The 8396-nt window shown below is 38.9% G+C and overlaps 1 long non-coding RNA gene across 1 annotated transcript; it reads right to left on the bottom strand.

The window, feature by feature from the left end:
- Positions 1-6115: 6115 nt before the first annotated feature.
- On the bottom strand, positions 6116-8157 carry LOC139668301 (uncharacterized). Its single transcript, XR_011697023.1, has 3 exons — positions 8051-8157; positions 6660-7230; positions 6116-6483 (listed from the first exon to the last, which is right to left on the bottom strand). It is a non-coding gene; the product is annotated as an uncharacterized lncRNA (long non-coding RNA).
- Between the last annotated feature and the right edge of the window lie 239 nt (positions 8158-8396).

The raw sequence follows: 8396 nt of genomic DNA, 5'->3' as shown, positions 1-8396 counted from the left end.
AAGAATACAATTTTTTTCCTGTATTTGTATTTAGATATATTCCAGAGTTTTGTCTTTTGTGAGAAGACTAGATCCACATTGTTCTGTCTCTTTCAAAATATGTATCAGAGATTGTCTCTTGAAACAAAATATCTCACATAAAATATACTTAGGATTTTGTCACTGTTTTCTTATGCCACTGCTTGCCACTGCTTTACATTTCTCTGTAAGGAGAAAAAAATCCAGTACTTGAGGGGTGTTGTTTACACAAATTCCTCTCTCCACTATATCAGTTTCAGAGAAGAGATATCATTGTTCCGTACTGTCATACTACTTTTATCAAGCCATTGCAAGAACATTGACTTTTGCTTTTATATTTGCTAGCTTAGCAGAAACAGCAGGTTCTTTCTTTCTTTCTTTCTTTCTTTCTTTCTTTCTTTCTTTCTTTCTTTCTTTCTTTCTTTCTTTCTTTCTTTCTTTCTTTCTTTCTTTCTTTCTTTCTTTCTTTCTTTCTTTCTTTCTTTCTTTCTTTCTTTCTTTCTTTCTTTCTTTCTTTCTTTCTTTCTTTCTTTCTTTCTTTCTTTCTTTCTTTCTTTCTTTCTTTCTTTCTTTCTTTCTTTCTTTCTTTCTTTCTTTCTTTCTTTCTTTCTTTCTTTCTTTCTTTCTTTCTTTCTTTCTTTCTTTCTTTCTTTCTTTCTTTCTTTCTTTCTTTCTTTCTTTCTTTCTTTCTTTCTTTCTTTCTTTCTTTCTTTCTTTCTTTCTTTCTTTCTTTCTTTCTTTCTCCCTCCCTCCCTCCCTTCCTTTCCTTTTATTTTTTTTCTTTCTTACTTACCTTTCTTTTCTTTTTTTTCTTTCCTTCCCTCTTTTTTATCCAGTGTTTCTCATGACAGTTTTGTATTTCTTTTGCTTCCTTGTTTTCCACTGTTCTGGAATTCCAGAGCAAGACAATACTATGCACAATAGGAAAACAAAAGTAAGACTGTACATGATCTTGCAGCTTCTGCAGATGATACACTGTGCACTGTGCAAGATCTGGGTAAACTTCAGAACTGTCATAACATCCAGCTGCTAACAGGAGAAAAATTCAGCAGTAATCTTTAGTTTATAGGCCTATGCTGTCACTTTATGATTTTGAAGAATGCAAAAAATCCACATAAATGTCATTCATGTTTGACCTGTTCTTACGAAAATGAATGGCATAATAAAGAAATCTGCAAGATAATCCTACTTCAGATTCTACCCATGGGAAAGGGTTCTTCTTTTTCCAATTTCACCAGTACTACAACTTCCTCATAATTGTCAGATCTTTGTGCTGTAACACATATATTGTAGCTGAAAATGAGATACAAAATAAATAAGTACAGGGAATTCCATTAGTTGATTTAGTCACACAAGTGTTTTCTTTTAGCTGTCTGTGTGGTTAAGTATTTCCTATCAGACTTGTAATTTCAGGTTTCAAGTGAAAAGAGCATGGGTTTTGATCTGAATTGGGAAACCTTCATATTTTTGTATCTGGATATGAAACTCCTCACATAAAAATAAAATATTTGAAAGTATATAATATACTTTAATAATTAAGGGCAAATGCAGAATACCATAATGTATTCAAACATTTTTTATTTTAAAGAGCTATCCACAATTCTGTTAATAGCTATAGCAATTCTGGCAGAGGTATCAATCACATGAAAAAAATAATCAACTAGACAAACAATATCAGCAAATTAAGACCCTTTACAGTTTTGCCAAGGAGAATGTGGCTAGTGAAATTATATACGGGATCAATCATTGAATGTAGTCAGCTTGGTAGAAGGAAGTCATAAAAAACTTACGAGTCTGCAAATATGTGCTTGAGAACATGGTGTTATGGATTAGTAAATAAGAATCTATACCTGCTTGAGATGAAGAGGTAGGAAATTCCCCCTTAGCTCCTGTCCCCAGAAGAAAGAGACTTCTAGTACTAGAAATTTTTGTGATAGTGTTTAGGGTTAGAGGCTGCAGGAGTTGATGGATAAGGGCAGAAGAAGTGGGAGGAATTAGCTTTTCTGTAAAAAGTCAGCATTAATTCTATGACAGAAGGGAAAAGTGCTGAAAAGGCTGGTGCAGAGTGTAAGCAAGGAGTCAGGGAACTTGAATGCTGGACAAGAAAGAGCACTTCAGCATCCTTGTGCCTGCTTAGGAGAGTTCCCAAGGTTAACCACTGCACTTTGTCATTCATTAAAGGAAAGAGTCAAACTCCCATTTAATTTACTACGATCAAGTTTTAATATATTACCTTTGCCTTTAGCTTTTTGCCTATCTACTCTGAATATGGCATTCTGCATTCTCAAGTCTAGGCATCTGGGAAAATGGTTTGTTTTCTCAGGGAGTTTTTCTGAAGTTAGATAAACTTTCCTGGCAATTCAGCTCTTGGAGGTGATATATGAAGGCTGATGTATTAGATCTCTCTGACTGCAGAAGACATCCAATTACCTAGGGAAGAAGTGGGAAAGGTTACCACTAGTACCTAAGCATCATCCTTTGAGTCCCTTGAGGTCTTCTGTTTCTAAAAGTAGCCAGAGCCCAGTGGGGGAGAGAAAGAATGTGGAACATTTTCCTGCCATGAGCATGAGTTTCTTGAAGATTTCCTCTCTCAGCACACCCCTTTCCTTAAAACTCTTACAACATAAGCTAAATTCAAGAAAGGCCTTCAAGAGCAAAGCAGGTACCACAGACAATGTTTGCAGGTGCATGAAGTTAGTTGCTGAGGTAAATTAAAAATGATGGCCATTATGAAGACCTGCAAAAATATACAGCAAGTGTGATGTGATTGATACTGAGTTTCCAGGCAATTAGATGGCAGATAAAATCTGGTAGAGGTTACCATAGAGTGATATGAATGGAAAGAAACAATTTCAGTTTAACATGCACAGTGGTGCATACCGAGTAGATGATTACAATTACGGGCTGAAATCATGCTACATAAATAAATACTTCTGTGAAAATACCACCTCAGGTTGAACAGCTGCCAAAGCAGGCAGGAAGTTAGGAATTTTTAGAAAAGAATAGATAAGCATTAAAGGAAAACAGTACTATGGCGCCATAAAATAATTTTAAGATGTCCCCACATCTTGAACACAATAAGCAGTTCTCTTAATCCATCTCAGAAATTATATAATAAATCAAGGGAATGGCAACAAAGAAAATGCAAAGTATCAAACAGGTTCAATATGAGAAAAAGGAAAACTCATTCTGGGAAGCTTGCGTAAACTCACGGAAGCAAAATCTGTTCCAGGCTTTTAATGTTAGTGTAACTCCCCTAGCTTGGTTAGCTCCTAGGCCAGCATTTACTGAGGAGAGTACTCTGGGAATGGTTACTCAAATGCTTTCTAATAGTCACTGCTTTGGTTTTTAACATGGTTTGACTTTTGCTGGCAGCAGAAGAGACAGACAGCACAGTTTCCTTGACAGTGGAAGATGCTATTGACATATTTTAGACTTAAAAGCAGGTCTCTCAACTGAGACATGTGAACTGAGATGGATGATCTCAGTGAATTTTCTCAAAAATTGAACAAGCTGTGTGAAAAGACCGGTTCCTGGTACTTCAAGAGAAGGCACATCTTTTTTCTATAGAAGACACATTAGCTGATGCAGTCTTCTGAATCCTGAAGATTCAGATCCAACAAAATATTCTATTTGCCATATTTTTTCAAAATTTGAGAAGACGTCTTTATTTTTTTAATATCTATTATGCCATGAATGAAATGGAATTTTCTCCAGCGTATCCAACTCTTTGCCATTGATCCTAACAACATATGCTTCTCTGATGGTGCAGGTAACCATTTCAGTTGCTTGTTTCCTGTACCTCATTTGGTTCACCTTCATAAGCTGCAGGAAACTGTGAGCTCAAGTACTTAATGCATATTTGGAGACTGTTTAGGGCTAAGTGGGTTTTTGGTTTGATCAAGTACAGTTGTTTTAATAGTCTTTTTTATTTAAGTGCTCTCTTACATGATCGGGTCCAGAGCCTTGAATTAAAAGATTTGTTTCTTACACAATTCCTCTGCACCTTAGACAAACCTAGTAAACTCACCTAATTTTTGAAGTGAATTTAGATCAAGTTGTAAGGTTGAAGAATTCTGCCTTCTTGAGGTCCACTTGAGCCCTCTTCTGTGGTAACTGAACCTGAAGGAGCATAGAAGTATTCTGTATTTCTCTGTCCCTATTTGCAGTGCAGTTTCAGTAGCTTCAGCTCAGCTAGTCAAACACTCTTGAGACATGGAACATGTGAAAGACATCATGAAGCCATCAAGGCACATTAGGTTGAGAAGGAAGGTGAGCACAAGGCTCCAAATTACTTGGTAGCAATTGTAACCATTAGAGCATTATGTGGATGGGGAGTATTAGTACCATTCAAAATAGTATTTACAATTGCCTTTTAGAAGCACCCAAACCTGTAGATCTGACGGGTCTCAGAAGTTTCAAGCGGAAGAATGACTCAATGCAAACTCCCAAACTTCCCCTGACCACTCCCAGGGACAGAGAGGAGTAGTTCTGGGAGTCCCAGGGATAGAGAGGAGTAGTTCTGTGAGAGGTCAGAAACCACTCTATGCCCTTTTCTGGTGGAGCTCTTGCAAGCTTAGGCAAAAGCTCAGTGTGGGAGGGTGGAGTCAGACTGGAGATTAAGACCTTGGCCTCCCTCAATTCATGTCTGCTTTTGATGGTGAGCCTTTGGTTAGATGAAGTCCTTCTTCATGGTTTTTTAATACTGAGAATTATAAAGCAAAAATTACGGAAAAAAAAATATACATCTCTCAGGGGAAGTTACATGACCAGTCTCTAGATATGCTCCTGACAGGGCATTACCCTTTTAACACCAGAGGTGTTTCTGCTCCTTGTGGGAAATGCAGTTCCCAGTAGAGTCAAAGACTGCAAAGAGAAGTGCTACCTTCTTTATGGAGCCATAACAAATACCATCTTCAAACCCCAGGGTCCGCAAAGAGAATCAGGGATTCAGGCCCTGTGTCTGCAGAGAGCCACACTGAGACCAGCAGAAGTGCAGAGAGAGCCTGTGCAGTTTCTGTGGTAAAATCATGGTTCGTTTATTTGTCAGATGAGCTGCAGCATTAATATACTTTCCATTTGTACTGCCTTTCCCTTAATCTACCTGTCCTTTCCACCTGCTAAGAAGATACTTGGAAAAAATCCCAGCTATAGAGGCAATAGCCTCTGTGCTGAAAAGGTCAACAAAGAAACCCCCCAAAAACCAAAAACACCAACCCCCAAACCAACCAACTAAACAAAAACCCAACAAAAAACCCTCACAAAACATTGTCCTTAATGGAAGCAAGAAATGATCAAATATTATCAGCTGTAAGGGTTATTTATCTCTTTGTCTTTCCACTTCAGTGTGGCCAGATGCCTAGTAATACCTTTTCTTCAAAGTTTAGAAGTTTAACTAAAATTCTTAAGACTGTCAAAATACATGGAACACAATTAATATCTATGTGAAGTGATAGATATGGAACATATGAACACGTTGTAATACTTCAATATGACAACCTAAGCGAACAATACCCACAGAGATAAATCTGCATAGCTAGACTTTCTGGAACAGTTTGTTTCTTTACATTTGCAATGCTCCATATTATGCTTTTGATCCTGTTGACAAAACAATTTCATGATCAAATCAAAACCGAAAGCAAATAGCTTAAGCCAATCACCACTAGGTGTTTCCTTCACTACTGTCAAATAACAAATGTCACCAGCATAAACAAATTAAGAATGGGTAGAGTTTTAAAAAGCCAGATACCAACACTACTGCAGTATTATTGATATTGAACTGAAAAGTACTAAAAGCTTGGCATTAGCAGATACTGTAATACAAAAGAATTACAGTGATCCCTTTGTACAAACCCCAGGCTGGAGACCATCAAACCTTGCACTAGCTGCCAAATATAGGTTGTATCTTCCCTACCTGTGGATTCCATGATCTACTGACTGTCCCCCACTGGATCAGTCACAGGAGGGACCCAGCACAACTGTGAGGTGCAGTGCAAGTCAATCCTGGCATTTGTAGTGAGCTACATCTTAGCTATACCTTCTGGCATTGTTTATACAGTTCTCAACTAATTACTTTTTTAATTGCTTCTACAAAATATATTACAAACCAGGTGCTGCTCTGTTCTGAAATGTTTGTGTAAGTAGCTTTACACTCATTTGTCAAATAAATTAACCTGGCACATTCCTTAATACCGTTATTTTTTCTAACTAATTGTAAATCATTCATCCCAAATCAAATGTAATCCTTAATGCTCTGCTGGACTTTAATCAAATAATAAGACTAGTGATACAGAAAATACAATAGGAGTTTAAATCACTACAGATTATCTGGATAACATTACAAATGCTGTCTTGTCACATGCCCAAAGATTGCACTTACAAAATGTCTTCTTACTGACCAAGGTGGGTTGAATCTGACTGGGCACCGGGTACCCACAGAAGTCTTTCTATCACTCCCCTCCTCACCTGGACAGGGGAGAGAAAACAAAAGTAAAGGCTCCTGGGTCAAGATAAGGACAAGGGAGATTACTAAGCAATTACTGCTCATAGGCAAAACAAGCTCAGCTAAGGGAAATTAATTTAATTTATTGTGAATCAAATCAGAGTAGCATAATGAAAATAAGAACAAATCTAAAAAACACCTTTTCTCCAGCTCTCCATCTTCTCAGGCTCATCTTCACTCCCGAGTTCTACACCTCCTCACCTCCAGCAGTGCAGAGGGACTGGGGAGTGGGGGTTGCAGTCTGTTCATCACACACTTCTGCCAGTTCTTCCTCTCTTCCTCATACTCTTTCCCAGCTCCGTCGTGGAGTCTCTCCCACAGGAGACAGTCCTTCATGAACTTCTACAACGTGTCCTCCCCAAAGGCAGCAGTTCTTCACAGACTGCTCCAGTGTGGTCCCTAGGAGGGAGTTCAGCCCTTCAAGAACAGATTGCCCCAGCGTAGTCCCCCTACAGGGCCAGGAAACCTGCTCCAGCATGGGTTCCTCTCTCCATGAGGCCATAGGTCCTTCCAGAAGCCTGTTCCAGCACAGGCTTCCCAAGGGATCACAGCCTCCTTCAGGCATTCCCCTGCTCCAGCATGCATTCCTCCATGGAATATCTGCTCCACGGTGAATATTTGCTCCACTGTGGACCTCCAGGGGCGCAGGGTGATGGCCTGCCTCACCATGGCTTTCACAACGGGATGCCGGGGAATGTCTGCTCCAGCACCTGGGAAACGTAAGCAGTCACAGGAAAACTGAAACTCAAGAGCGAAATTACTTAGAGGATAAGTGCCCTCACTCTGGAATAGTAAGTAGATAGTATTTGCAAACACCTGAAAATCCATTCCTAAGAAACAAAATTATATACATAATACAGCATGTCATGCCTTAATAACTTCAGTCCTTTTTGAATGTTTTTGCTTTTCACTCCAGCCTCTCTTGCCTGTCTGGCTTTTCTCATGCAACTGCTTTACAGACTTAAGAAACGTCTTCACAACATTCTCTAAAACAACATATTTGCAGACATATTTCAAGACAGCTCACGCCCACAGGCAGGTTCTTTGGCAGAAGGTCAAGTCCTTTTCAGAGTCTGAACTACACAGCTCTTTATCTACCTGGAAAGGATCTTTTTAATATTTGTTTTCCATTTACACTGAAAACAAATTTGCAGGTTTCCATTGGTATGTCAGGGACAAGTGTATCATGTAGTACCACTACCAAGTGAAGATATTGCTGGCATTCTGCCCACCCAGATTTTTACATCACTTCTACATGCTGGTATATAGATCTATGGGGGTCATTACAGAGTGCAGTTAATTACTTGAATTAGCAAAAATACAGTGGAAAATAGTTAATTTTAATTAAATTGAGTTGCCAGCCTGCTTTACTGTGTTGACCCCCCAGACAGCTATAGCTAGAGAAGCAAGTGACTAGGGGTGGCACAACTGCACATCAAACCATTGCTTCGGGGACTATGGTAGGTGAATTATATGCCATTGTGATCATTTCCTTTTAAGTATGCATTTATTAAATAAATGTGTACTTACAGAAATAGTTCACTGATGTTACCAATAGGATGCAAAGTTCACTCTCTCTCTTGGGGCATGAGAAGGGTTTGTCTTGTCACAGCAGTTTACAACATGGTGTGGCTGTGGAGAATAAATTTGTTCTCCTGAGAGCAACAGCAGTGCTGGTAATGAAAGTCAAGGTTTTACGGTTGTCCTTAAGAAAACACTTTGAGATCCTAACTCCACAGGAGAAAAGCACAGCTAAGAGGTTCCTCTTCCTCTTTGCTGGTTGTCTGAAATGGCTCAGGCTTTAGACTTTTACTTCAGTTGGCTGAAGTGAGCCAAGCCTATGTAAGGGGGGCCCTAATATGTTAGTATTTAAAAA

The sequence above is a fragment of the Pithys albifrons genome, chromosome 2, assembly GCF_047495875.1.
Source record: "Pithys albifrons albifrons isolate INPA30051 chromosome 2, PitAlb_v1, whole genome shotgun sequence".
Classification (NCBI taxonomy): Eukaryota; Metazoa; Chordata; class Aves; order Passeriformes; family Thamnophilidae; genus Pithys; species Pithys albifrons.
Note: the sequence above shows the minus strand (reverse complement) of the source record. Positions and strands in the feature narration are given on the sequence as shown.